The 26471-nt window shown below is 42.3% G+C and overlaps 17 non-coding genes across 17 annotated transcripts; all 17 read left to right on the plus strand.

Annotated features, from left to right (window-relative positions):
- The first annotated feature begins 9609 nt into the window (after window positions 1–9609).
- On the plus strand, window positions 9610–9800 carry LOC142095615 (U2 spliceosomal RNA). Its single transcript, XR_012677812.1, has one exon. It is a non-coding gene; the product is annotated as a U2 spliceosomal RNA (small nuclear RNA).
- Window positions 9801–10619: 819 nt separating this feature from the next.
- LOC142095616 (U2 spliceosomal RNA) lies at window positions 10620–10810 on the plus strand. The gene has a single exon (XR_012677813.1). It is a non-coding gene; the product is annotated as a U2 spliceosomal RNA (small nuclear RNA).
- Window positions 10811–11629: 819 nt separating this feature from the next.
- LOC142095617 (U2 spliceosomal RNA) lies at window positions 11630–11820 on the plus strand. The gene has a single exon (XR_012677814.1). It is a non-coding gene; the product is annotated as a U2 spliceosomal RNA (small nuclear RNA).
- An 819-nt stretch (window positions 11821–12639) lies between these two features.
- Window positions 12640–12830, plus strand: LOC142095618 (U2 spliceosomal RNA). The gene has a single exon (XR_012677815.1). It is a non-coding gene; the product is annotated as a U2 spliceosomal RNA (small nuclear RNA).
- Window positions 12831–13649: 819 nt separating this feature from the next.
- On the plus strand, window positions 13650–13840 carry LOC142095619 (U2 spliceosomal RNA). The gene has a single exon (XR_012677816.1). It is a non-coding gene; the product is annotated as a U2 spliceosomal RNA (small nuclear RNA).
- Window positions 13841–14659: 819 nt separating this feature from the next.
- LOC142095620 (U2 spliceosomal RNA) lies at window positions 14660–14850 on the plus strand. Its single transcript, XR_012677817.1, has one exon. It is a non-coding gene; the product is annotated as a U2 spliceosomal RNA (small nuclear RNA).
- Window positions 14851–15669: 819 nt separating this feature from the next.
- On the plus strand, window positions 15670–15860 carry LOC142095621 (U2 spliceosomal RNA). Its single transcript, XR_012677818.1, has one exon. It is a non-coding gene; the product is annotated as a U2 spliceosomal RNA (small nuclear RNA).
- An 819-nt stretch (window positions 15861–16679) lies between these two features.
- LOC142095622 (U2 spliceosomal RNA) lies at window positions 16680–16870 on the plus strand. Its single transcript, XR_012677819.1, has one exon. It is a non-coding gene; the product is annotated as a U2 spliceosomal RNA (small nuclear RNA).
- Window positions 16871–17689: 819 nt separating this feature from the next.
- Window positions 17690–17880, plus strand: LOC142095623 (U2 spliceosomal RNA). Its single transcript, XR_012677820.1, has one exon. It is a non-coding gene; the product is annotated as a U2 spliceosomal RNA (small nuclear RNA).
- An 819-nt stretch (window positions 17881–18699) lies between these two features.
- On the plus strand, window positions 18700–18890 carry LOC142095624 (U2 spliceosomal RNA). The gene has a single exon (XR_012677821.1). It is a non-coding gene; the product is annotated as a U2 spliceosomal RNA (small nuclear RNA).
- Window positions 18891–19709: 819 nt separating this feature from the next.
- Window positions 19710–19900, plus strand: LOC142095626 (U2 spliceosomal RNA). Its single transcript, XR_012677822.1, has one exon. It is a non-coding gene; the product is annotated as a U2 spliceosomal RNA (small nuclear RNA).
- Window positions 19901–20719: 819 nt separating this feature from the next.
- On the plus strand, window positions 20720–20910 carry LOC142095627 (U2 spliceosomal RNA). The gene has a single exon (XR_012677823.1). It is a non-coding gene; the product is annotated as a U2 spliceosomal RNA (small nuclear RNA).
- Window positions 20911–21729: 819 nt separating this feature from the next.
- Window positions 21730–21920, plus strand: LOC142095628 (U2 spliceosomal RNA). Its single transcript, XR_012677824.1, has one exon. It is a non-coding gene; the product is annotated as a U2 spliceosomal RNA (small nuclear RNA).
- Window positions 21921–22739: 819 nt separating this feature from the next.
- Window positions 22740–22930, plus strand: LOC142095629 (U2 spliceosomal RNA). The gene has a single exon (XR_012677825.1). It is a non-coding gene; the product is annotated as a U2 spliceosomal RNA (small nuclear RNA).
- An 819-nt stretch (window positions 22931–23749) lies between these two features.
- LOC142095630 (U2 spliceosomal RNA) lies at window positions 23750–23940 on the plus strand. The gene has a single exon (XR_012677826.1). It is a non-coding gene; the product is annotated as a U2 spliceosomal RNA (small nuclear RNA).
- An 819-nt stretch (window positions 23941–24759) lies between these two features.
- On the plus strand, window positions 24760–24950 carry LOC142095631 (U2 spliceosomal RNA). Its single transcript, XR_012677827.1, has one exon. It is a non-coding gene; the product is annotated as a U2 spliceosomal RNA (small nuclear RNA).
- An 819-nt stretch (window positions 24951–25769) lies between these two features.
- LOC142095632 (U2 spliceosomal RNA) lies at window positions 25770–25960 on the plus strand. Its single transcript, XR_012677828.1, has one exon. It is a non-coding gene; the product is annotated as a U2 spliceosomal RNA (small nuclear RNA).
- The last annotated feature ends 511 nt before the right edge of the window (window positions 25961–26471 follow it).

Below are 26471 nucleotides of genomic sequence, written 5' to 3' on the forward strand. Positions count from 1 at the left end.
AAATTTTTACAGCACTACACATCGCAATTTATATGGGGCAAAAAACGCCCAAGAGTCCGCCTTCTTGACCTGCAGAGGTCGGCACGGGGTGGTGGCTTAGGGGTACCCAATTTTAGGCAGTATTACTTAGTGGCGCAACTTGCCCAATGTGTGTTATGGAACTCTCCTAGTTCCTCCAGGGTCTGGGTCTTGATAGAAGCAGAAAGCTTGGGTATCTCTTCCTCATCCTCTCTCCTGTGGCTCCCTCGCACCAGTCGTCCACGATCCGTTTCTCATCACCCGATTGTAGCCCACTCGTTATCTATCTGGGATCGAGCAAATGTGAAATTTAACCTTGCTCCTACTCCCAGCCCGGTCATCCCACTTTTTGATAACCCCAAATTTCCACCAGGGTGTATAACTTCATCCTTTGAACACTGGAAACGAAAAGACATACGCTATCTCAACGATATCACCAAAGACACTTAATTTCCTTCATTTGATTATTTTAAAACAAAACTTAATACTCCAAACACATATTTCTTCCAATACCTACAAGTCTGAAATTTTCATTCTACCAACAAATTAACTCTAGGTCGTAGACCGTTGACCTTTTTCGAAGCGCTTTCGCTCCGGCGATCTTCTACCAAAGGTCTCATTTCCTTACTATACTGGGAACTTAAAGTCCCTGATTCGAACAACCGAGATTCTCATGAGAGGGGTTGGGAGAGAGACTTGGGGGAAACGCTAGACAATGAAGACTGGGAGGAAATTAGAACTAACACAGCCTCCAGTTCAATTTGTGTTAAATTAAAAGAAAATGCTTACAAACTTCTTTATCGCTGGTATTTGGTTCCAACCAAATTACAAAAAACCTCCCAGATTCATCTAGCACATGTTGGAGAGGTTGTGGCGCAGAGGGGTCCTTCCTCCATATCTGGTGGCAGTGTCCCAGACTTGCCCCATTTTGGACGGAACTTCGGGACTTCGCCTTACAGCTACTGCAGATTGACATCCCGTTTTCTCCCAGGTTTTTCCTTCTCCCTCTCGGGATTCCATCGGCCACTAAACATCAAATGAAAATGTTTCGCCACATAATCTCCGCTGCCCTATGCCAGATTGCTACGGACTGGAAGCAGCCCAATGCTCCAACTTTACAGACGATTATCAGTAGGATTTGGTACGTTTATCAGATGGAATACATGACATGCATAATCCGTAATACCTCTAAGTCATTCACTAAGGTTTGGGCGCCGTGGACCTCATACTTCCAAATCCAAACCCCTTTTGTCATGTGATTCTACAGCATCACTCCATCTGGATCCTTTCTTCCCTTCCCTGTTCCTTCTCTCCCATCTCTTCTTTTTCTTTTTCTTTTTCTTCTCCCATATTCCACCACACTCTTTCCTCCATCTTACTCTTAGGCGGCCCGCCACGCCGCCACTCCCCCCCACCCCTTTACTCTTCTCAGTCTTATTTCTCTTTCTAAAATAGTTGCTTTCTTGAAAAAAATTGGGTCCACATTCTCATTAATACTCTTTTCTAACAAGACGCTGTATGTTTTATTGCATATGTATTTTTATTTATTTTTATTTTTTTACACAGTGCTGTATAGAATATTACTTTTGGTTGACCCTTGCAAAAATAAAATCTTAAAAAAAAAAAAAAAAATTGTGTAGTGTTTACGCATGAATCGCCCGACCTATCGGACGTTCAGTCCTAGATGCAATCGTAGATAAACATCGTTTTTATAATTCTTCATTGTTCCTTACTCCTTTGGCATAAATAAACAATAGGAAGCTCTAGGGCTAACATGAGTACCTCTCCTAGCTAACATGAGTACCTCTCCTATAGTGTAATAGATAACATAGCACAATCTCATATATTATCAGTCTTATGTCTGATATTCAAACACAGTATGGGGTGATACGAGACATGGTACGGTGAATGAAAACACACACATACTGAATGCATACAATCATAATGTGTGCTAAGGCGGGCCCTGTAGGGGCACATGGGGATAACAAGTACATATGAAACGGTGTCGTCACAGTTAGTGTAAAACCAAATAGTCATCTTGTATGCATGGTACAAAAGCATTAAGAAGAGTTTAAAAATGTTATCAAACTGTTGAAGACTTCAGAATATTAACATGTCAGTGCTCGCAATTAGGGCCAAGCTGTGGTAGACCAACAAAATATTTGAACCTGCTATTCTACTTGTTGTATGGACTATCATACTTAAATGGGTGAAAGCAAAAATTAAATTATTGTGCGGAATGTTGCGTTTTGCCATAGTTTACAGTGTGTGGGTGTGTGTGTGTGTGTGTGTATTGTAAGCGTGCGTGCGTGCGTGTGTGTGCGCGCCAAACTCTAGTGCACAAAGGCATGGTTGTAGCAAGCTCTACAGCTGTGGCATTAAACTTTCATTGTTGCTGTATCCCTTGCTCCAGTTATGGTGCATATTTAACTTAAGCAACAGGCCAGCTGGCTCTTTATTGTGTAAAAGAAAAAGTAAAAAAAAAAAGGGTCGTCTCCCTCCCCAATGCTATATAACTCTATTGCTGCCATGGCAGGCTAGTGTTGGGGTTGGCCCGAAATTGTTTCACCAAAAATGTGTGGTATTCTCAGCTATTTCATTAAAGCCAGCACTAGGCCAACCATCCATGGAAGTCTAGCAGGTGGGGGGGGGGGGGGGGGGGGGGGGTCATGTGGTAAGGGTCCCCCATGCCATAATGACAATCCAAAGTATTATGGTGCACGCAATGACCCAATTTGTGTGTCATATTCTGAGCACTTGTTGAACTCATAATACCAGCCTTAATGATTTTGGGCCATAGTGTATGTGTTTTCCCAGTAAAAAAGGTTAACAAGATGATATTGTAGTATAAAATTTGAAATAAAAGCATAAATGCTTCCATAAATAAGTTGTTTTGATCTGTGTGATTAGTGAGTATCAGGTGTTATTAGTTAATACTACTTAATTTATTTAGTGATATCCTAGTTAGTAGTGTGTTTATATAAATTGTATTATCTTGTATTCATGTTTTTATGTCCTGTTTAATTGTGTAGTATTGAAATCCAATTTTTAACATGTAGATGGGAGTCTGTATTAGCCAGTGTCTATGTATTTAGTCAGTGTGTATGTGTATTTGTTTTAAATGTGTATTTGATACTAGTGTATAGACAAATATATATATATCATACTAAGAGTTACACCAGAGTTAAGCAAGAGTAGACAACAGAAGAATAATCTTCTACCTTGCAAAACTGGAACTTGAAGACGACATTCAACAATCACCTGTGAGCTGTGATATTCTCCTCCTCGTGACCCAGCTTTGTGCAGGGACTGCACACTCCCAGCTGATCTGTTTGTCAACCTTAATTCTTGCGCAGCTGCAGCTTTATTCTGTTTTTTTTTTTGTGTTCCTATCTTCCACCCACACTTTCTTCTATACCTACCCTGCTGCTTAATTGCCACCCACCCCAGCTGCCCCCTGCCCAGTGATCACACACAGCGACCTTAGTGCACCTTTCAATATGGCTAATGTTATATAATCCATATCTCCTCCTGCAAAATTTACCTGTGTTATCTAAATTTTTTTGTACTCACCCATCCTTTATCTCTACTGTCCCAACGACTTTCCATTCCCTTGGTATCCCTTTACATCATTTCTTCCTCTGGAGTCTCTTACTGTACTCGCCTGTCCTGTTCTCACCATTGCTTTACTTTATTTTTGATTTTTCATTCATTCATTCATTCATTCATTCACTCACTCACTCACTCACTCACTCACTCACTCACTCTCCTTTATTTCTGTCATACTTCAATGATTTATTTCAGGCTCCTCTCTAAATTCTTTACTCTTACTCTACCTCTATCTCTGTCCCTCTATTTCTCTTGTCCAACCTTCCTATATTCCCCCCTCCTTCCTGCCCCCTCTCCCTTCCAACCCCCCCCTCTCCTGTCCTCTGCTTCTGTGCCCTTGTTCTGAAGAACTGCCCCTCCCCCATCATTTCCTTTGTCCTCCTAGTCTCCATCCCGCTTTCCATCCCCTCTTTCCCTTCCTTCCCTCCCTTGTCTTCCTTCCCCTCCTCCCTTGTCTTCCTTCTTCCTTCCCCTCCTCCCTTGTCTTCCTTTCTTCCTTCCCCTCCTCCCTTGTCTTCCTTCTTCCTTCTCCTCCTCCTCCTCCTTTGTCTTCCTTCCCCTCCTCCCTTGTCTTCCTTTCTTCATTTTCCTTCCCTTGTCTTCCTTCCCCTCCTCCCTTGTCTTCCTTTCTTCCTTTCTTCCTTTCTTCCTTTCTTCCTTCCTTCCCTCCCTCCCCTCCTCCCTTGTCTTCCTTCCTTTTTTTGCTTCCTTCCCTTTTCTTCCCCTCCTCCCTTGTCTTCCTTCCCCTCCTCCCCTGTCTTCCTTCCCCTCCTCCCTTGTCTTCCTTCCCTTCCCCTCCCCTCCTCCCTTGTCTTCCTTCCCCTCCTCCCTTGTCTTCCTTCTTAGAAGTTTGTCTATTTATTCCCTGCACTACCTGTCCTTCTTTCCTTTCTTTAGTTGTCTTGTCCTTCTCACACACAACGTTGACTGGTAATGTGTTGGCATTGTCATATTTATCTCTCCCTGCTACTGTTTCTGCCTTCTTTAGCCTTAAACTTCACTTTATTTCTTCTTCGAGTTACAGACTGTCCACCTCTTTTACCCACTTAACCTCCGTGTTGTCATTATATACCATCCTTCTTGTTCCGTCTCTCTATTCCTTGATCTCTTTGCCACCTCGCTCCCCTTACTTTTGCTTATCAAATTTTCCCTCATTCATGTTTTGGAACTTTAATATCCCTAAAGACAATCCCTCAGATTCTGCTGCTTACAAACTTCTGTCCTTCTTGTTGTTCTCCCTTCTCTTTGTCTCTGTCAATGCACCCCCTCTCCCTCCCACCACAGTGGTCTCTACTTTGATCTTGTATTTTAACCCGATTATACATTTTCCTCTCTCTGTCCACCATCTCCTCTCTTTAGCATACAATTAACCCTTCTTTAAGGTTTTAATTTCTTCCCAATCCTCCCCCCCCCCCAGCATCCCACAAGATGGTTGTTGTTGTTGTTTTAGTAGTAGTAGTAGTAGTAGTAGTAGTAGTAGTAGTAGTAGTAGTAGTAGTAGTAGTAGTAGTCTGTGTCTGCAACATGAGGTTGCTGACACCCAAAGGTCACTGACTGTAGTGCTTTCCTGCCACCCACGTCAGGTGCTTGAAGGACCTGCAGTATTCAAAGTTTGCTGTGGGCCATCCAAAACTTGTTAACCGCTAAAATAACTAATTTTAGTATAAAAAATTCGCCACACCCCATTTTTCCTGTACAAGCCTCTGCTAATTTGATAAACAAGGAATGTTTCTAGCCAAGAGCTAACGAAGGCATGGTCAAGCAGTAGAAGGAAGATGTGATCAATTGGGCTGAAGTTGAAACCCTGTCTGTAAAAGTAAACATCATCTAGTGCTGTATGTTAAAAAAAAATTTTTTTTTAGATATATAAATTTTTAAACTAGAAAATCTTTTCATGTTCCACCAATTAACTCCGCATTAGTATTTGGATTTAATCCTGGCGCAGCGTGAAAATTAGCATATAATTTGCATATTATTCTTGTGTTTTCCGCTACCCTTTTTTACATAATTTGTTCCTCATCACAGTGTTTTCGAATATGAATTTGTACTTACTGTTCATCAGAGGTAGTTAGTTGAACTAATTTTTGTAGGTCTGTTCTCTCCCTAACCTAGTTGTAGATCTCTCAGATGAAGGTCCAGACCTGTCCATTTATCAATTGCTGTTGGTAGTAATATTTAATTGCATATGTTTGTGTTTGAAATCTGGTTATAATTGGATTACTTTTCTCTGAGTACCTGTTGCCCTTGGATATCGGTGACCAAGTTCATGTTATTGGCTTCTTATCCCATCCATTTCTGTCTCCGGTTACTTGCCTTTTTTACAGACCTTCTCCTCCACGGCAGAGCAGTGTCCTGCAGGTAATGTAACCTTAAATGTATTTTGTGCTTATCAGTATTATTTGGTCTCATCTACTTTACCCCTTCCAAGCCTGTTTTCAGTATTGACCGCCTGGTACCTTGTTTTGTACTAAGTGTTCTATCTCGCTGTTCAATCTTTTTTTTCAATATTGGCTTAGTGTTGTTGTAAGTGACCTACAGTATTGTTATGTTTCCACATGATATAATATCATATCTGGTTGCCTGGTTTCATACCTTGTAAATGTAAATCTTGCATTTGTGCAATTTGCATTGATTATTAGTGTATCTTGAAATCCTTGAATAGTACATTGTAGCTTGGGCCTCATAGGTGGTGGAAAGGAAGGTAGTATTACAGCTAAACAGTGGGATTCATGAATAGTCAATTAATCTAAAGCTTTCTAGCCTCTCGGACTTCTACCCAGAGATAAAGTAACTTTGCTTATTTTATGAAGGCTCCTCACTTACCCTCCTATAACATTACTATACTAGATATTATGTTAGACCAAATTATAACGTATAATTAATGATGTAATGAAACCGATCCCAGTCTGTCTTATGACTTTGTGTTTGCTTGTATGCTACTGAATCTTCCCCTTAAATTCCCAAAATGTATAAATCTTTGTTTTTCTTATTATATGGTAATTATAAGTGTGATGTTGTTGCCACCATCATGGAGGAAAGGGTGATGATATATTTATGAGTCCATACAGGGCATGCTGCCTTCAAATATGCATACAAGGGGAGTCCTAAGTATGAGTCCTAATCCCCACCTCCTCAGAGTTACCCACCCTCAGCTGGGTCTGGATGCCCAACTGTTTGAGTGTAACCTGCCTTGTATGCCATGAAGACACTGCCTTATAATTTACTGTGCACGACCAGCAACATGTGTTATGTGGCCAGTCGGTTGACATCACTGTGCGCCCCCTCTCTGTCTGTGCAAAATTTGTATCAGGTGCGTATGCTCAAGAAAAAAAACAAATAAATGAGTATAAATTCTTTATCAATAGTTTAAGTAGTGGTCAGTATTGACTGTTTTCCTATTGACAATTGTGATCCTTAGTTATGTGTGATATAGTAATCTGTAACTTGTATGTAAATAATTAAATATGTAATTTAAAAATATTATTTAATTGAACAAAGTACATTGGAGTCTTAATTTAAGTTCTCTTCATATAAAATTACTTGCTGTCCTTCATTGTACTTTTTCATTCTGTGTTTCACTTACTGTATTTTCCATACATATTTTAAATTTTCGCTCTGTACATAATTTGTAAATTCTGTATTGTAATGTGCATGGACATAATATTCCAAAGTATAAGATTTTTTTCCAGTAGGCAATTGCCAGCATTCTTTGTAAATGTAATTTGTCTTTTAAAGTTGTCAATGGTTGATCTGTTTCAATTTTTTAAAATGTAATTTATAGGCTCCACTTGACTTTATTTTTGCACTAGCTCTCAAATCATTTTTTGTTGTCAATAGGCAGTGTTGTGCAATGCCATATCTAGTCATGTTATCATGTATTATCCACATAACATTTAAAGTGTTTTCTGCATTTTAATTAGAAATGTGAAATTATTATAATTGTTATAAAAGTTAGTCTTAGAAGTCATATTATCGTGTAAATTTTGTTTAGCATAAATAAATATATGTTGCCTCACCAGGTATTTCGAATACATTGTTAGTGGTTTCATTGTTAGTGGTTTGAGTAACTGTGTGATAACCTTGAATAGCACTACAGTCTGTTACTAGATAGATGTGTATAGAGATGTATTGAATACCAATTAAGTGTAACAATGAATGTCTGTGAAGGGTGAGATAAAGTCTCTACAATCACAGCACCCTGGTGTATTGCTTAAGTGGATTAATCTGAAAATAGCTTGCAGTAAAACTATAAATTATATTACAGTAAATTGTGCCTCTGCACTGGCCTCTGTTAGACAGTGTTAATTAAAGTTCACAATTTAGTTAAAAGTCTCCTGATATAAGTATTGTATTGCATTGTAGAAGATTAGCTACGTAGACATGTATATATCATAGTTGTTTGTGCATAGCAGGGCAGTCTACATCTCTCAGTATAAGGTATGTAGTTCTGGAGCTGAACGATAAATAATATAGGTGAAACTGAACACACAAAGACATTGTTATAGAATTAGTTGGCATGGTCGCTAATTGTCCCTATAGTCATGAACTGGGAAAAAAATTCTTGTATTTGTAAAAAGTACTGTTAACATATATGTATTTTGCATTTTAGTTTTCGACTGAATGTAGTTGAAAAACAACTAATTATCTTTTTTGTCAAAGTATTTAAAACATGTCAATGTGGCCTAGGTATGTTATTAATTATAGTTGTTGTGCTATGTGTAATCTCCATGCATTATGCACCTAATCTCTTGATTTAGAAGTTGATCACTAACATTATTTTGTGGTTAGTAATATAATTGTTGTATTGAAAAGTAATGATATTTTGAGTTTTGTGTTCTTAAATCTTGTAAAATTCTGTAGATCAAATGTGTGTTTCTAAGCCCGATTTTTGGTTTGTATTTCTTACATATATCAAGTTATTTTAAATTGTTGTTGTTAAAATTATGTAAATTTGTAATATAATATAATAGTTATATTAGTTTCTCCCTGCAATCAATCAATCAATTAATCAATCAATCAATCAATCAATGACTTTCTCTGTGTATATTGTAAATTCAAAGTTAAAGTATTGATGTCTGAAAGAGGGTTATTATAAACAATCTAACCTATTTTATGGAGAGTCTTGATTAGGAAGGTGCTGGGAATAATTATATTCCATAGCAGGGTAATTAATAACATTACAGTTGTTAATATCAAAATGTAAACAACAGATAAGGAATACAATTGTTCTTAATAAATGTTACTTTTTTCTTAAATAAACAAAGTGCTAAGAATATAAACCTAAAATGGTTTACTAACCATATCTTGTTGAAATGCCTTGAGTGAATAAATTAAAATCTTTTTAGGATAACGGAGATGTACCGATTCTGTAATATAATAGTTGCATATTTATACAGTCTCAATAAAAAAAGTTAAATTAAAAGTGTTTAAACATTGAATAAGCCTCTTTCAAATGATAATTCCCAAGAAACACGAAGTGTATTCTTGAAGTTTGAAACTCAAGTGTTTCTATTAGTATGCATATATAATAAATGCATATTAGATGCAATAATGTTGTTAAATATTCTTTATTGAATGTTCTGTTTTTAAAAGTGTGAAAATCATATTTAATTGTAGTAGATACATAAAAAGACAGAGAAATTCTTAAAAATAAAGCTGTCAAATATTGTGTTGTGCTGTACGTAATGGAAAACCCAATTAAATATTGTTTACAGTGTATTAATTATTTTAGTCTCCTCAAGATAAAAGTGGACATGAGAATTAGTGTAATCGTGTGAAATAAAATGGAGTTTAATGTCATGATCAAATATTATGTTTGATCACAAAGGAGATAAGTTATATAATATATAAATAGACTTAGACCTTTGCACCCGTCGTCGTCGCCGCCGCTGAAGAAAGTATACGGCGTGTGGCGTGGCTGTCTCCTACAGTTGTCAGGCCTAGCCTGAGAAGCGGGCGCTTTCCTGGGTCCCTTTTCAGGTTATCGCTTCTCGGCCTTTTGGCTAAGATCAAGTGTAGTATCTGTTCTTATCAGTTTAATATCTGATACGCCCCCTATCTGGGGGCCATATATTAAATGGATTTTTAGAACAGGGAGATGGAAGAAGAGCTTGCTCTGTCCACTCCACGCATTGACCTGGTATTGCAGTACTTCCAGGACCGGTGCACTTCTCTTATCCAGTTATCAAAAAATAGAATCATGTCTCTTTTCAGCAACAAAAAAACATAAGAACAGATTTTTGTCTCCTGTGTCTTATTTCGTGTCAATTTATTGTGTCTTTTTGTTGTTTTGTTTCTTATCTCTTTTAGCAAACAAGCATTTGCAGATAAGAAGACCCTTTTCTTTGTCCAAAAGGATTACTGAATTGATCCAATTATTCCTTTAATGGAGCAACTTGTGATTTGCAAATTCAATTGGATCTCCGAATGAATGAAACTATTAATCTGACGTAGTGTGTCTCCCTCTTGTGGACCCAGTGACATAATAAAGGCAAGTGAGGATTATGACACACACCTTTTAGAACCCTGCTGCTGTTGCAGCATGCAGCTTCCTTTTCTATTTACTTGCCGGTGGCCCGAGAAACAATTGTGATGCACCTTGAAGTGCTGTTTCTGTGACATGCTGTGAATATTCCGAAAGAAGCTGGGCAGACAGTGTGATTAATTGCCTGGGGAGACGAGGACGGAACGGCAGGCCGACTAATCAGCGGGCGTCGTTGCACTTATGGTCAAGGGGAGGAGTTAATGCAAATTTTGCAGGCATCTCGTTTGAAAAGTCCTCGGCTCATGTGCGTGCCTTTGCAGACAGAGAGGTGTAAAGAGGGTCCCAGTGAAGGTGTCAGGCTTTTCAGGCTAGTCGGGCCTAGAATGTGCAGCAATGGAGTGTTGTGGGCCGCCGCTGAAGAAAGTATACGGCGTGTGGCGTGGCTGTCTCCTACAGTTGTCAGGCCTAGCCTGAGAAGCGGGCGCTTTCCTGGGTCCCTTTTCAGGTTATCGCTTCTCGGCCTTTTGGCTAAGATCAAGTGTAGTATCTGTTCTTATCAGTTTAATATCTGATACGCCCCCTATCTGGGGGCCATATATTAAATGGATTTTTAGAACAGGGAGATGGAAGAAGAGCTTGCTCTGTCCACTCCACGCATTGACCTGGTATTGCAGTACTTCCAGGACCGGTGCACTTCTCTTATCCAGTTATCAAAAAATAGAATCATGTCTCTTTTCAGCAACAAAAAAACATAAGAACAGATTTTTGTCTCCTGTGTCTTATTTCGTGTCAATTTATTGTGTCTTTTTGTTGTTTTGTTTCTTATCTCTTTTAGCAAACAAGCATTTGCAGATAAGAAGACCCTTTTCTTTGTCCAAAAGGATTACTGAATTGATCCAATTATTCCTTTAATGGAGCAACTTGTGATTTGCAAATTCAATTGGATCTCCGAATGAATGAAACTATTAATCTGACGTAGTGTGTCTCCCTCTTGTGGACCCAGTGACATAATAAAGGCAAGTGAGGATTATGACACACACCTTTTAGAACCCTGCTGCTGTTGCAGCATGCAGCTTCCTTTTCTATTTACTTGCCGGTGGCCCGAGAAACAATTGTGATGCACCTTGAAGTGCTGTTTCTGTGACATGCTGTGAATATTCCGAAAGAAGCTGGGCAGACAGTGTGATTAATTGCCTGGGGAGACGAGGACGGAACGGCAGGCCGACTAATCAGCGGGCGTCGTTGCACTTATGGTCAAGGGGAGGAGTTAATGCAAATTTTGCAGGCATCTCGTTTGAAAAGTCCTCGGCTCATGTGCGTGCCTTTGCAGACAGAGAGGTGTAAAGAGGGTCCCAGTGAAGGTGTCAGGCTTTTCAGGCTAGTCGGGCCTAGAATGTGCAGCAATGGAGTGTTGTGGGCCGCCGCTGAAGAAAGTATACGGCGTGTGGCGTGGCTGTCTCCTACAGTTGTCAGGCCTAGCCTGAGAAGCGGGCGCTTTCCTGGGTCCCTTTTCAGGTTATCGCTTCTCGGCCTTTTGGCTAAGATCAAGTGTAGTATCTGTTCTTATCAGTTTAATATCTGATACGCCCCCTATCTGGGGGCCATATATTAAATGGATTTTTAGAACAGGGAGATGGAAGAAGAGCTTGCTCTGTCCACTCCACGCATTGACCTGGTATTGCAGTACTTCCAGGACCGGTGCACTTCTCTTATCCAGTTATCAAAAAATAGAATCATGTCTCTTTTCAGCAACAAAAAAACATAAGAACAGATTTTTGTCTCCTGTGTCTTATTTCGTGTCAATTTATTGTGTCTTTTTGTTGTTTTGTTTCTTATCTCTTTTAGCAAACAAGCATTTGCAGATAAGAAGACCCTTTTCTTTGTCCAAAAGGATTACTGAATTGATCCAATTATTCCTTTAATGGAGCAACTTGTGATTTGCAAATTCAATTGGATCTCCGAATGAATGAAACTATTAATCTGACGTAGTGTGTCTCCCTCTTGTGGACCCAGTGACATAATAAAGGCAAGTGAGGATTATGACACACACCTTTTAGAACCCTGCTGCTGTTGCAGCATGCAGCTTCCTTTTCTATTTACTTGCCGGTGGCCCGAGAAACAATTGTGATGCACCTTGAAGTGCTGTTTCTGTGACATGCTGTGAATATTCCGAAAGAAGCTGGGCAGACAGTGTGATTAATTGCCTGGGGAGACGAGGACGGAACGGCAGGCCGACTAATCAGCGGGCGTCGTTGCACTTATGGTCAAGGGGAGGAGTTAATGCAAATTTTGCAGGCATCTCGTTTGAAAAGTCCTCGGCTCATGTGCGTGCCTTTGCAGACAGAGAGGTGTAAAGAGGGTCCCAGTGAAGGTGTCAGGCTTTTCAGGCTAGTCGGGCCTAGAATGTGCAGCAATGGAGTGTTGTGGGCCGCCGCTGAAGAAAGTATACGGCGTGTGGCGTGGCTGTCTCCTACAGTTGTCAGGCCTAGCCTGAGAAGCGGGCGCTTTCCTGGGTCCCTTTTCAGGTTATCGCTTCTCGGCCTTTTGGCTAAGATCAAGTGTAGTATCTGTTCTTATCAGTTTAATATCTGATACGCCCCCTATCTGGGGGCCATATATTAAATGGATTTTTAGAACAGGGAGATGGAAGAAGAGCTTGCTCTGTCCACTCCACGCATTGACCTGGTATTGCAGTACTTCCAGGACCGGTGCACTTCTCTTATCCAGTTATCAAAAAATAGAATCATGTCTCTTTTCAGCAACAAAAAAACATAAGAACAGATTTTTGTCTCCTGTGTCTTATTTCGTGTCAATTTATTGTGTCTTTTTGTTGTTTTGTTTCTTATCTCTTTTAGCAAACAAGCATTTGCAGATAAGAAGACCCTTTTCTTTGTCCAAAAGGATTACTGAATTGATCCAATTATTCCTTTAATGGAGCAACTTGTGATTTGCAAATTCAATTGGATCTCCGAATGAATGAAACTATTAATCTGACGTAGTGTGTCTCCCTCTTGTGGACCCAGTGACATAATAAAGGCAAGTGAGGATTATGACACACACCTTTTAGAACCCTGCTGCTGTTGCAGCATGCAGCTTCCTTTTCTATTTACTTGCCGGTGGCCCGAGAAACAATTGTGATGCACCTTGAAGTGCTGTTTCTGTGACATGCTGTGAATATTCCGAAAGAAGCTGGGCAGACAGTGTGATTAATTGCCTGGGGAGACGAGGACGGAACGGCAGGCCGACTAATCAGCGGGCGTCGTTGCACTTATGGTCAAGGGGAGGAGTTAATGCAAATTTTGCAGGCATCTCGTTTGAAAAGTCCTCGGCTCATGTGCGTGCCTTTGCAGACAGAGAGGTGTAAAGAGGGTCCCAGTGAAGGTGTCAGGCTTTTCAGGCTAGTCGGGCCTAGAATGTGCAGCAATGGAGTGTTGTGGGCCGCCGCTGAAGAAAGTATACGGCGTGTGGCGTGGCTGTCTCCTACAGTTGTCAGGCCTAGCCTGAGAAGCGGGCGCTTTCCTGGGTCCCTTTTCAGGTTATCGCTTCTCGGCCTTTTGGCTAAGATCAAGTGTAGTATCTGTTCTTATCAGTTTAATATCTGATACGCCCCCTATCTGGGGGCCATATATTAAATGGATTTTTAGAACAGGGAGATGGAAGAAGAGCTTGCTCTGTCCACTCCACGCATTGACCTGGTATTGCAGTACTTCCAGGACCGGTGCACTTCTCTTATCCAGTTATCAAAAAATAGAATCATGTCTCTTTTCAGCAACAAAAAAACATAAGAACAGATTTTTGTCTCCTGTGTCTTATTTCGTGTCAATTTATTGTGTCTTTTTGTTGTTTTGTTTCTTATCTCTTTTAGCAAACAAGCATTTGCAGATAAGAAGACCCTTTTCTTTGTCCAAAAGGATTACTGAATTGATCCAATTATTCCTTTAATGGAGCAACTTGTGATTTGCAAATTCAATTGGATCTCCGAATGAATGAAACTATTAATCTGACGTAGTGTGTCTCCCTCTTGTGGACCCAGTGACATAATAAAGGCAAGTGAGGATTATGACACACACCTTTTAGAACCCTGCTGCTGTTGCAGCATGCAGCTTCCTTTTCTATTTACTTGCCGGTGGCCCGAGAAACAATTGTGATGCACCTTGAAGTGCTGTTTCTGTGACATGCTGTGAATATTCCGAAAGAAGCTGGGCAGACAGTGTGATTAATTGCCTGGGGAGACGAGGACGGAACGGCAGGCCGACTAATCAGCGGGCGTCGTTGCACTTATGGTCAAGGGGAGGAGTTAATGCAAATTTTGCAGGCATCTCGTTTGAAAAGTCCTCGGCTCATGTGCGTGCCTTTGCAGACAGAGAGGTGTAAAGAGGGTCCCAGTGAAGGTGTCAGGCTTTTCAGGCTAGTCGGGCCTAGAATGTGCAGCAATGGAGTGTTGTGGGCCGCCGCTGAAGAAAGTATACGGCGTGTGGCGTGGCTGTCTCCTACAGTTGTCAGGCCTAGCCTGAGAAGCGGGCGCTTTCCTGGGTCCCTTTTCAGGTTATCGCTTCTCGGCCTTTTGGCTAAGATCAAGTGTAGTATCTGTTCTTATCAGTTTAATATCTGATACGCCCCCTATCTGGGGGCCATATATTAAATGGATTTTTAGAACAGGGAGATGGAAGAAGAGCTTGCTCTGTCCACTCCACGCATTGACCTGGTATTGCAGTACTTCCAGGACCGGTGCACTTCTCTTATCCAGTTATCAAAAAATAGAATCATGTCTCTTTTCAGCAACAAAAAAACATAAGAACAGATTTTTGTCTCCTGTGTCTTATTTCGTGTCAATTTATTGTGTCTTTTTGTTGTTTTGTTTCTTATCTCTTTTAGCAAACAAGCATTTGCAGATAAGAAGACCCTTTTCTTTGTCCAAAAGGATTACTGAATTGATCCAATTATTCCTTTAATGGAGCAACTTGTGATTTGCAAATTCAATTGGATCTCCGAATGAATGAAACTATTAATCTGACGTAGTGTGTCTCCCTCTTGTGGACCCAGTGACATAATAAAGGCAAGTGAGGATTATGACACACACCTTTTAGAACCCTGCTGCTGTTGCAGCATGCAGCTTCCTTTTCTATTTACTTGCCGGTGGCCCGAGAAACAATTGTGATGCACCTTGAAGTGCTGTTTCTGTGACATGCTGTGAATATTCCGAAAGAAGCTGGGCAGACAGTGTGATTAATTGCCTGGGGAGACGAGGACGGAACGGCAGGCCGACTAATCAGCGGGCGTCGTTGCACTTATGGTCAAGGGGAGGAGTTAATGCAAATTTTGCAGGCATCTCGTTTGAAAAGTCCTCGGCTCATGTGCGTGCCTTTGCAGACAGAGAGGTGTAAAGAGGGTCCCAGTGAAGGTGTCAGGCTTTTCAGGCTAGTCGGGCCTAGAATGTGCAGCAATGGAGTGTTGTGGGCCGCCGCTGAAGAAAGTATACGGCGTGTGGCGTGGCTGTCTCCTACAGTTGTCAGGCCTAGCCTGAGAAGCGGGCGCTTTCCTGGGTCCCTTTTCAGGTTATCGCTTCTCGGCCTTTTGGCTAAGATCAAGTGTAGTATCTGTTCTTATCAGTTTAATATCTGATACGCCCCCTATCTGGGGGCCATATATTAAATGGATTTTTAGAACAGGGAGATGGAAGAAGAGCTTGCTCTGTCCACTCCACGCATTGACCTGGTATTGCAGTACTTCCAGGACCGGTGCACTTCTCTTATCCAGTTATCAAAAAATAGAATCATGTCTCTTTTCAGCAACAAAAAAACATAAGAACAGATTTTTGTCTCCTGTGTCTTATTTCGTGTCAATTTATTGTGTCTTTTTGTTGTTTTGTTTCTTATCTCTTTTAGCAAACAAGCATTTGCAGATAAGAAGACCCTTTTCTTTGTCCAAAAGGATTACTGAATTGATCCAATTATTCCTTTAATGGAGCAACTTGTGATTTGCAAATTCAATTGGATCTCCGAATGAATGAAACTATTAATCTGACGTAGTGTGTCTCCCTCTTGTGGACCCAGTGACATAATAAAGGCAAGTGAGGATTATGACACACACCTTTTAGAACCCTGCTGCTGTTGCAGCATGCAGCTTCCTTTTCTATTTACTTGCCGGTGGCCCGAGAAACAATTGTGATGCACCTTGAAGTGCTGTTTCTGTGACATGCTGTGAATATTCCGAAAGAAGCTGGGCAGACAGTGTGATTAATTGCCTGGGGAGACGAGGACGGAACGGCAGGCCGACTAATCAGCGGGCGTCGTTGCACTTATGGTCAAGGGGAGGAGTTAATGCAAATTTTGCAGGCATCTCGTTTGAAAAGTCCTCGGCTCATGTGCGTGCCTTTGCAGACAGAGAGGTGTAAAGAGGGTCCCAGTGAAGGTGTCAGGCTTTTCAGGCTAGTCGGGCCTAGAATGTGCAGCAATGGAGTGTTGTGGGCCGCCGCTGAAGAAAGTATACGGCGTGTGGCGTGGCTGTCTCCTACAGTTGTCAGGCCTAGCCTGAGAAGCGGGCGCTTTCCTGGGTCCCTTTTCAGGTTATCGCTTCTCGGCCTTTTGGCTAAGATCAAGTGTAGTATCTGTTCTTATCAGTTTAATATCTGATACGCCCCCTATCTGGGGGCCATATATTAAATGGATTTTTAGAACAGGGAGATGGAAGAAGAGCTTGCTCTGTCCACTCCACGCATTGACCTGGTATTGCAGTACTTCCAGGACCGGTGCACTTCTCTTATCCAGTTATCAAAAAATAGAATCATGTCTCTTTTCAGCAACAAAAAAACATAAGAACAGATTTTTGTCTCCTGTGTCTTATTTCGTGTCAATTTATTGTGTCTTTTTGTTGTTTTGTTTCTTATCTCTTTTAGCAAACAAGCATTTGCAGATAAGAAGACCCTTTTCTTTGTCCAAAAGGATTACTGAATTGATCCAATTATTCCTTTAATGGAGCAACTTGTGATTTGCAAATTCAATTGGATCTCCGAATGAATGAAACTATTAATCTGACGTAGTGTGTCTCCCTCTTGTGGACCCAGTGACATAATAAAGGCAAGTGAGGATTATGACACACACCTTTTAGAACCCTGCTGCTGTTGCAGCATGCAGCTTCCTTTTCTATTTACTTGCCGGTGGCCCGAGAAACAATTGTGATGCACCTTGAAGTGCTGTTTCTGTGACATGCTGTGAATATTCCGAAAGAAGCTGGGCAGACAGTGTGATTAATTGCCTGGGGAGACGAGGACGGAACGGCAGGCCGACTAATCAGCGGGCGTCGTTGCACTTATGGTCAAGGGGAGGAGTTAATGCAAATTTTGCAGGCATCTCGTTTGAAAAGTCCTCGGCTCATGTGCGTGCCTTTGCAGACAGAGAGGTGTAAAGAGGGTCCCAGTGAAGGTGTCAGGCTTTTCAGGCTAGTCGGGCCTAGAATGTGCAGCAATGGAGTGTTGTGGGCCGCCGCTGAAGAAAGTATACGGCGTGTGGCGTGGCTGTCTCCTACAGTTGTCAGGCCTAGCCTGAGAAGCGGGCGCTTTCCTGGGTCCCTTTTCAGGTTATCGCTTCTCGGCCTTTTGGCTAAGATCAAGTGTAGTATCTGTTCTTATCAGTTTAATATCTGATACGCCCCCTATCTGGGGGCCATATATTAAATGGATTTTTAGAACAGGGAGATGGAAGAAGAGCTTGCTCTGTCCACTCCACGCATTGACCTGGTATTGCAGTACTTCCAGGACCGGTGCACTTCTCTTATCCAGTTATCAAAAAATAGAATCATGTCTCTTTTCAGCAACAAAAAAACATAAGAACAGATTTTTGTCTCCTGTGTCTTATTTCGTGTCAATTTATTGTGTCTTTTTGTTGTTTTGTTTCTTATCTCTTTTAGCAAACAAGCATTTGCAGATAAGAAGACCCTTTTCTTTGTCCAAAAGGATTACTGAATTGATCCAATTATTCCTTTAATGGAGCAACTTGTGATTTGCAAATTCAATTGGATCTCCGAATGAATGAAACTATTAATCTGACGTAGTGTGTCTCCCTCTTGTGGACCCAGTGACATAATAAAGGCAAGTGAGGATTATGACACACACCTTTTAGAACCCTGCTGCTGTTGCAGCATGCAGCTTCCTTTTCTATTTACTTGCCGGTGGCCCGAGAAACAATTGTGATGCACCTTGAAGTGCTGTTTCTGTGACATGCTGTGAATATTCCGAAAGAAGCTGGGCAGACAGTGTGATTAATTGCCTGGGGAGACGAGGACGGAACGGCAGGCCGACTAATCAGCGGGCGTCGTTGCACTTATGGTCAAGGGGAGGAGTTAATGCAAATTTTGCAGGCATCTCGTTTGAAAAGTCCTCGGCTCATGTGCGTGCCTTTGCAGACAGAGAGGTGTAAAGAGGGTCCCAGTGAAGGTGTCAGGCTTTTCAGGCTAGTCGGGCCTAGAATGTGCAGCAATGGAGTGTTGTGGGCCGCCGCTGAAGAAAGTATACGGCGTGTGGCGTGGCTGTCTCCTACAGTTGTCAGGCCTAGCCTGAGAAGCGGGCGCTTTCCTGGGTCCCTTTTCAGGTTATCGCTTCTCGGCCTTTTGGCTAAGATCAAGTGTAGTATCTGTTCTTATCAGTTTAATATCTGATACGCCCCCTATCTGGGGGCCATATATTAAATGGATTTTTAGAACAGGGAGATGGAAGAAGAGCTTGCTCTGTCCACTCCACGCATTGACCTGGTATTGCAGTACTTCCAGGACCGGTGCACTTCTCTTATCCAGTTATCAAAAAATAGAATCATGTCTCTTTTCAGCAACAAAAAAACATAAGAACAGATTTTTGTCTCCTGTGTCTTATTTCGTGTCAATTTATTGTGTCTTTTTGTTGTTTTGTTTCTTATCTCTTTTAGCAAACAAGCATTTGCAGATAAGAAGACCCTTTTCTTTGTCCAAAAGGATTACTGAATTGATCCAATTATTCCTTTAATGGAGCAACTTGTGATTTGCAAATTCAATTGGATCTCCGAATGAATGAAACTATTAATCTGACGTAGTGTGTCTCCCTCTTGTGGACCCAGTGACATAATAAAGGCAAGTGAGGATTATGACACACACCTTTTAGAACCCTGCTGCTGTTGCAGCATGCAGCTTCCTTTTCTATTTACTTGCCGGTGGCCCGAGAAACAATTGTGATGCACCTTGAAGTGCTGTTTCTGTGACATGCTGTGAATATTCCGAAAGAAGCTGGGCAGACAGTGTGATTAATTGCCTGGGGAGACGAGGACGGAACGGCAGGCCGACTAATCAGCGGGCGTCGTTGCACTTATGGTCAAGGGGAGGAGTTAATGCAAATTTTGCAGGCATCTCGTTTGAAAAGTCCTCGGCTCATGTGCGTGCCTTTGCAGACAGAGAGGTGTAAAGAGGGTCCCAGTGAAGGTGTCAGGCTTTTCAGGCTAGTCGGGCCTAGAATGTGCAGCAATGGAGTGTTGTGGGCCGCCGCTGAAGAAAGTATACGGCGTGTGGCGTGGCTGTCTCCTACAGTTGTCAGGCCTAGCCTGAGAAGCGGGCGCTTTCCTGGGTCCCTTTTCAGGTTATCGCTTCTCGGCCTTTTGGCTAAGATCAAGTGTAGTATCTGTTCTTATCAGTTTAATATCTGATACGCCCCCTATCTGGGGGCCATATATTAAATGGATTTTTAGAACAGGGAGATGGAAGAAGAGCTTGCTCTGTCCACTCCACGCATTGACCTGGTATTGCAGTACTTCCAGGACCGGTGCACTTCTCTTATCCAGTTATCAAAAAATAGAATCATGTCTCTTTTCAGCAACAAAAAAACATAAGAACAGATTTTTGTCTCCTGTGTCTTATTTCGTGTCAATTTATTGTGTCTTTTTGTTGTTTTGTTTCTTATCTCTTTTAGCAAACAAGCATTTGCAGATAAGAAGACCCTTTTCTTTGTCCAAAAGGATTACTGAATTGATCCAATTATTCCTTTAATGGAGCAACTTGTGATTTGCAAATTCAATTGGATCTCCGAATGAATGAAACTATTAATCTGACGTAGTGTGTCTCCCTCTTGTGGACCCAGTGACATAATAAAGGCAAGTGAGGATTATGACACACACCTTTTAGAACCCTGCTGCTGTTGCAGCATGCAGCTTCCTTTTCTATTTACTTGCCGGTGGCCCGAGAAACAATTGTGATGCACCTTGAAGTGCTGTTTCTGTGACATGCTGTGAATATTCCGAAAGAAGCTGGGCAGACAGTGTGATTAATTGCCTGGGGAGACGAGGACGGAACGGCAGGCCGACTAATCAGCGGGCGTCGTTGCACTTATGGTCAAGGGGAGGAGTTAATGCAAATTTTGCAGGCATCTCGTTTGAAAAGTCCTCGGCTCATGTGCGTGCCTTTGCAGACAGAGAGGTGTAAAGAGGGTCCCAGTGAAGGTGTCAGGCTTTTCAGGCTAGTCGGGCCTAGAATGTGCAGCAATGGAGTGTTGTGGGCCGCCGCTGAAGAAAGTATACGGCGTGTGGCGTGGCTGTCTCCTACAGTTGTCAGGCCTAGCCTGAGAAGCGGGCGCTTTCCTGGGTCCCTTTTCAGGTTATCGCTTCTCGGCCTTTTGGCTAAGATCAAGTGTAGTATCTGTTCTTATCAGTTTAATATCTGATACGCCCCCTATCTGGGGGCCATATATTAAATGGATTTTTAGAACAGGGAGATGGAAGAAGAGCTTGCTCTGTCCACTCCACGCATTGACCTGGTATTGCAGTACTTCCAGGACCGGTGCACTTCTCTTATCCAGTTATCAAAAAATAGAATCATGTCTCTTTTCAGCAACAAAAAAACATAAGAACAGATTTTTGTCTCCTGTGTCTTATTTCGTGTCAATTTATTGTGTCTTTTTGTTGTTTTGTTTCTTATCTCTTTTAGCAAACAAGCATTTGCAGATAAGAAGACCCTTTTCTTTGTCCAAAAGGATTACTGAATTGATCCAATTATTCCTTTAATGGAGCAACTTGTGATTTGCAAATTCAATTGGATCTCCGAATGAATGAAACTATTAATCTGACGTAGTGTGTCTCCCTCTTGTGGACCCAGTGACATAATAAAGGCAAGTGAGGATTATGACACACACCTTTTAGAACCCTGCTGCTGTTGCAGCATGCAGCTTCCTTTTCTATTTACTTGCCGGTGGCCCGAGAAACAATTGTGATGCACCTTGAAGTGCTGTTTCTGTGACATGCTGTGAATATTCCGAAAGAAGCTGGGCAGACAGTGTGATTAATTGCCTGGGGAGACGAGGACGGAACGGCAGGCCGACTAATCAGCGGGCGTCGTTGCACTTATGGTCAAGGGGAGGAGTTAATGCAAATTTTGCAGGCATCTCGTTTGAAAAGTCCTCGGCTCATGTGCGTGCCTTTGCAGACAGAGAGGTGTAAAGAGGGTCCCAGTGAAGGTGTCAGGCTTTTCAGGCTAGTCGGGCCTAGAATGTGCAGCAATGGAGTGTTGTGGGCCGCCGCTGAAGAAAGTATACGGCGTGTGGCGTGGCTGTCTCCTACAGTTGTCAGGCCTAGCCTGAGAAGCGGGCGCTTTCCTGGGTCCCTTTTCAGGTTATCGCTTCTCGGCCTTTTGGCTAAGATCAAGTGTAGTATCTGTTCTTATCAGTTTAATATCTGATACGCCCCCTATCTGGGGGCCATATATTAAATGGATTTTTAGAACAGGGAGATGGAAGAAGAGCTTGCTCTGTCCACTCCACGCATTGACCTGGTATTGCAGTACTTCCAGGACCGGTGCACTTCTCTTATCCAGTTATCAAAAAATAGAATCATGTCTCTTTTCAGCAACAAAAAAACATAAGAACAGATTTTTGTCTCCTGTGTCTTATTTCGTGTCAATTTATTGTGTCTTTTTGTTGTTTTGTTTCTTATCTCTTTTAGCAAACAAGCATTTGCAGATAAGAAGACCCTTTTCTTTGTCCAAAAGGATTACTGAATTGATCCAATTATTCCTTTAATGGAGCAACTTGTGATTTGCAAATTCAATTGGATCTCCGAATGAATGAAACTATTAATCTGACGTAGTGTGTCTCCCTCTTGTGGACCCAGTGACATAATAAAGGCAAGTGAGGATTATGACACACACCTTTTAGAACCCTGCTGCTGTTGCAGCATGCAGCTTCCTTTTCTATTTACTTGCCGGTGGCCCGAGAAACAATTGTGATGCACCTTGAAGTGCTGTTTCTGTGACATGCTGTGAATATTCCGAAAGAAGCTGGGCAGACAGTGTGATTAATTGCCTGGGGAGACGAGGACGGAACGGCAGGCCGACTAATCAGCGGGCGTCGTTGCACTTATGGTCAAGGGGAGGAGTTAATGCAAATTTTGCAGGCATCTCGTTTGAAAAGTCCTCGGCTCATGTGCGTGCCTTTGCAGACAGAGAGGTGTAAAGAGGGTCCCAGTGAAGGTGTCAGGCTTTTCAGGCTAGTCGGGCCTAGAATGTGCAGCAATGGAGTGTTGTGGGCCGCCGCTGAAGAAAGTATACGGCGTGTGGCGTGGCTGTCTCCTACAGTTGTCAGGCCTAGCCTGAGAAGCGGGCGCTTTCCTGGGTCCCTTTTCAGGTTATCGCTTCTCGGCCTTTTGGCTAAGATCAAGTGTAGTATCTGTTCTTATCAGTTTAATATCTGATACGCCCCCTATCTGGGGGCCATATATTAAATGGATTTTTAGAACAGGGAGATGGAAGAAGAGCTTGCTCTGTCCACTCCACGCATTGACCTGGTATTGCAGTACTTCCAGGACCGGTGCACTTCTCTTATCCAGTTATCAAAAAATAGAATCATGTCTCTTTTCAGCAACAAAAAAACATAAGAACAGATTTTTGTCTCCTGTGTCTTATTTCGTGTCAATTTATTGTGTCTTTTTGTTGTTTTGTTTCTTATCTCTTTTAGCAAACAAGCATTTGCAGATAAGAAGACCCTTTTCTTTGTCCAAAAGGATTACTGAATTGATCCAATTATTCCTTTAATGGAGCAACTTGTGATTTGCAAATTCAATTGGATCTCCGAATGAATGAAACTATTAATCTGACGTAGTGTGTCTCCCTCTTGTGGACCCAGTGACATAATAAAGGCAAGTGAGGATTATGACACACACCTTTTAGAACCCTGCTGCTGTTGCAGCATGCAGCTTCCTTTTCTATTTACTTGCCGGTGGCCCGAGAAACAATTGTGATGCACCTTGAAGTGCTGTTTCTGTGACATGCTGTGAATATTCCGAAAGAAGCTGGGCAGACAGTGTGATTAATTGCCTGGGGAGACGAGGACGGAACGGCAGGCCGACTAATCAGCGGGCGTCGTTGCACTTATGGTCAAGGGGAGGAGTTAATGCAAATTTTGCAGGCATCTCGTTTGAAAAGTCCTCGGCTCATGTGCGTGCCTTTGCAGACAGAGAGGTGTAAAGAGGGTCCCAGTGAAGGTGTCAGGCTTTTCAGGCTAGTCGGGCCTAGAATGTGCAGCAATGGAGTGTTGTGGGCCGCCGCTGAAGAAAGTATACGGCGTGTGGCGTGGCTGTCTCCTACAGTTGTCAGGCCTAGCCTGAGAAGCGGGCGCTTTCCTGGGTCCCTTTTCAGGTTATCGCTTCTCGGCCTTTTGGCTAAGATCAAGTGTAGTATCTGTTCTTATCAGTTTAATATCTGATACGCCCCCTATCTGGGGGCCATATATTAAATGGATTTTTAGAACAGGGAGATGGAAGAAGAGCTTGCTCTGTCCACTCCACGCATTGACCTGGTATTGCAGTACTTCCAGGACCGGTGCACTTCTCTTATCCAGTTATCAAAAAATAGAATCATGTCTCTTTTCAGCAACAAAAAAACATAAGAACAGATTTTTGTCTCCTGTGTCTTATTTCGTGTCAATTTATTGTGTCTTTTTGTTGTTTTGTTTCTTATCTCTTTTAGCAAACAAGCATTTGCAGATAAGAAGACCCTTTTCTTTGTCCAAAAGGATTACTGAATTGATCCAATTATTCCTTTAATGGAGCAACTTGTGATTTGCAAATTCAATTGGATCTCCGAATGAATGAAACTATTAATCTGACGTAGTGTGTCTCCCTCTTGTGGACCCAGTGACATAATAAAGGCAAGTGAGGATTATGACACACACCTTTTAGAACCCTGCTGCTGTTGCAGCATGCAGCTTCCTTTTCTATTTACTTGCCGGTGGCCCGAGAAACAATTGTGATGCACCTTGAAGTGCTGTTTCTGTGACATGCTGTGAATATTCCGAAAGAAGCTGGGCAGACAGTGTGATTAATTGCCTGGGGAGACGAGGACGGAACGGCAGGCCGACTAATCAGCGGGCGTCGTTGCACTTATGGTCAAGGGGAGGAGTTAATGCAAATTTTGCAGGCATCTCGTTTGAAAAGTCCTCGGCTCATGTGCGTGCCTTTGCAGACAGAGAGGTGTAAAGAGGGTCCCAGTGAAGGTGTCAGGCTTTTCAGGCTAGTCGGGCCTAGAATGTGCAGCAATGGAGTGTTGTGGGCCGCCGCTGAAGAAAGTATACGGCGTGTGGCGTGGCTGTCTCCTACAGTTGTCAGGCCTAGCCTGAGAAGCGGGCGCTTTCCTGGGTCCCTTTTCAGGTTATCGCTTCTCGGCCTTTTGGCTAAGATCAAGTGTAGTATCTGTTCTTATCAGTTTAATATCTGATACGCCCCCTATCTGGGGGCCATATATTAAATGGATTTTTAGAACAGGGAGATGGAAGAAGAGCTTGCTCTGTCCACTCCACGCATTGACCTGGTATTGCAGTACTTCCAGGACCGGTGCACTTCTCTTATCCAGTTATCAAAAAATAGAATCATGTCTCTTTTCAGCAACAAAAAAACATAAGAACAGATTTTTGTCTCCTGTGTCTTATTTCGTGTCAATTTATTGTGTCTTTTTGTTGTTTTGTTTCTTATCTCTTTTAGCAAACAAGCATTTGCAGATAAGAAGACCCTTTTCTTTGTCCAAAAGGATTACTGAATTGATCCAATTATTCCTTTAATGGAGCAACTTGTGATTTGCAAATTCAATTGGATCTCCGAATGAATGAAACTATTAATCTGACGTAGTGTGTCTCCCTCTTGTGGACCCAGTGACATAATAAAGGCAAGTGAGGATTATGACACACACCTTTTAGAACCCTGCTGCTGTTGCAGCATGCAGCTTCCTTTTCTATTTACTTGCCGGTGGCCCGAGAAACAATTGTGATGCACCTTGAAGTGCTGTTTCTGTGACATGCTGTGAATATTCCGAAAGAAGCTGGGCAGACAGTGTGATTAATTGCCTGGGGAGACGAGGACGGAACGGCAGGCCGACTAATCAGCGGGCGTCGTTGCACTTATGGTCAAGGGGAGGAGTTAATGCAAATTTTGCAGGCATCTCGTTTGAAAAGTCCTCGGCTCATGTGCGTGCCTTTGCAGACAGAGAGGTGTAAAGAGGGTCCCAGTGAAGGTGTCAGGCTTTTCAGGCTAGTCGGGCCTAGAATGTGCAGCAATGGAGTGTTGTGGGCCGCCGCTGAAGAAAGTATACGGCGTGTGGCGTGGCTGTCTCCTACAGTTGTCAGGCCTAGCCTGAGAAGCGGGCGCTTTCCTGGGTCCCTTTTCAGGTTATCGCTTCTCGGCCTTTTGGCTAAGATCAAGTGTAGTATCTGTTCTTATCAGTTTAATATCTGATACGCCCCCTATCTGGGGGCCATATATTAAATGGATTTTTAGAACAGGGAGATGGAAGAAGAGCTTGCTCTGTCCACTCCACGCATTGACCTGGTATTGCAGTACTTCCAGGACCGGTGCACTTCTCTTATCCAGTTATCAAAAAATAGAATCATGTCTCTTTTCAGCAACAAAAAAACATAAGAACAGATTTTTGTCTCCTGTGTCTTATTTCGTGTCAATTTATTGTGTCTTTTTGTTGTTTTGTTTCTTATCTCTTTTAGCAAACAAGCATTTGCAGATAAGAAGACCCTTTTCTTTGTCCAAAAGGATTACTGAATTGATCCAATTATTCCTTTAATGGAGCAACTTGTGATTTGCAAATTCAATTGGATCTCCGAATGAATGAAACTATTAATCTGACGTAGTGTGTCTCCCTCTTGTGGACCCAGTGACATAATAAAGGCAAGTGAGGATTATGACACACACCTTTTAGAACCCTGCTGCTGTTGCAGCATGCAGCTTCCTTTTCTATTTACTTGCCGGTGGCCCGAGAAACAATTGTGATGCACCTTGAAGTGCTGTTTCTGTGACATGCTGTGAATATTCCGAAAGAAGCTGGGCAGACAGTGTGATTAATTGCCTGGGGAGACGAGGAA

Source organism: Mixophyes fleayi, chromosome 6 (genome assembly GCF_038048845.1).
Source record: "Mixophyes fleayi isolate aMixFle1 chromosome 6, aMixFle1.hap1, whole genome shotgun sequence".
Classification (NCBI taxonomy): domain Eukaryota; kingdom Metazoa; phylum Chordata; class Amphibia; order Anura; family Limnodynastidae; genus Mixophyes; species Mixophyes fleayi.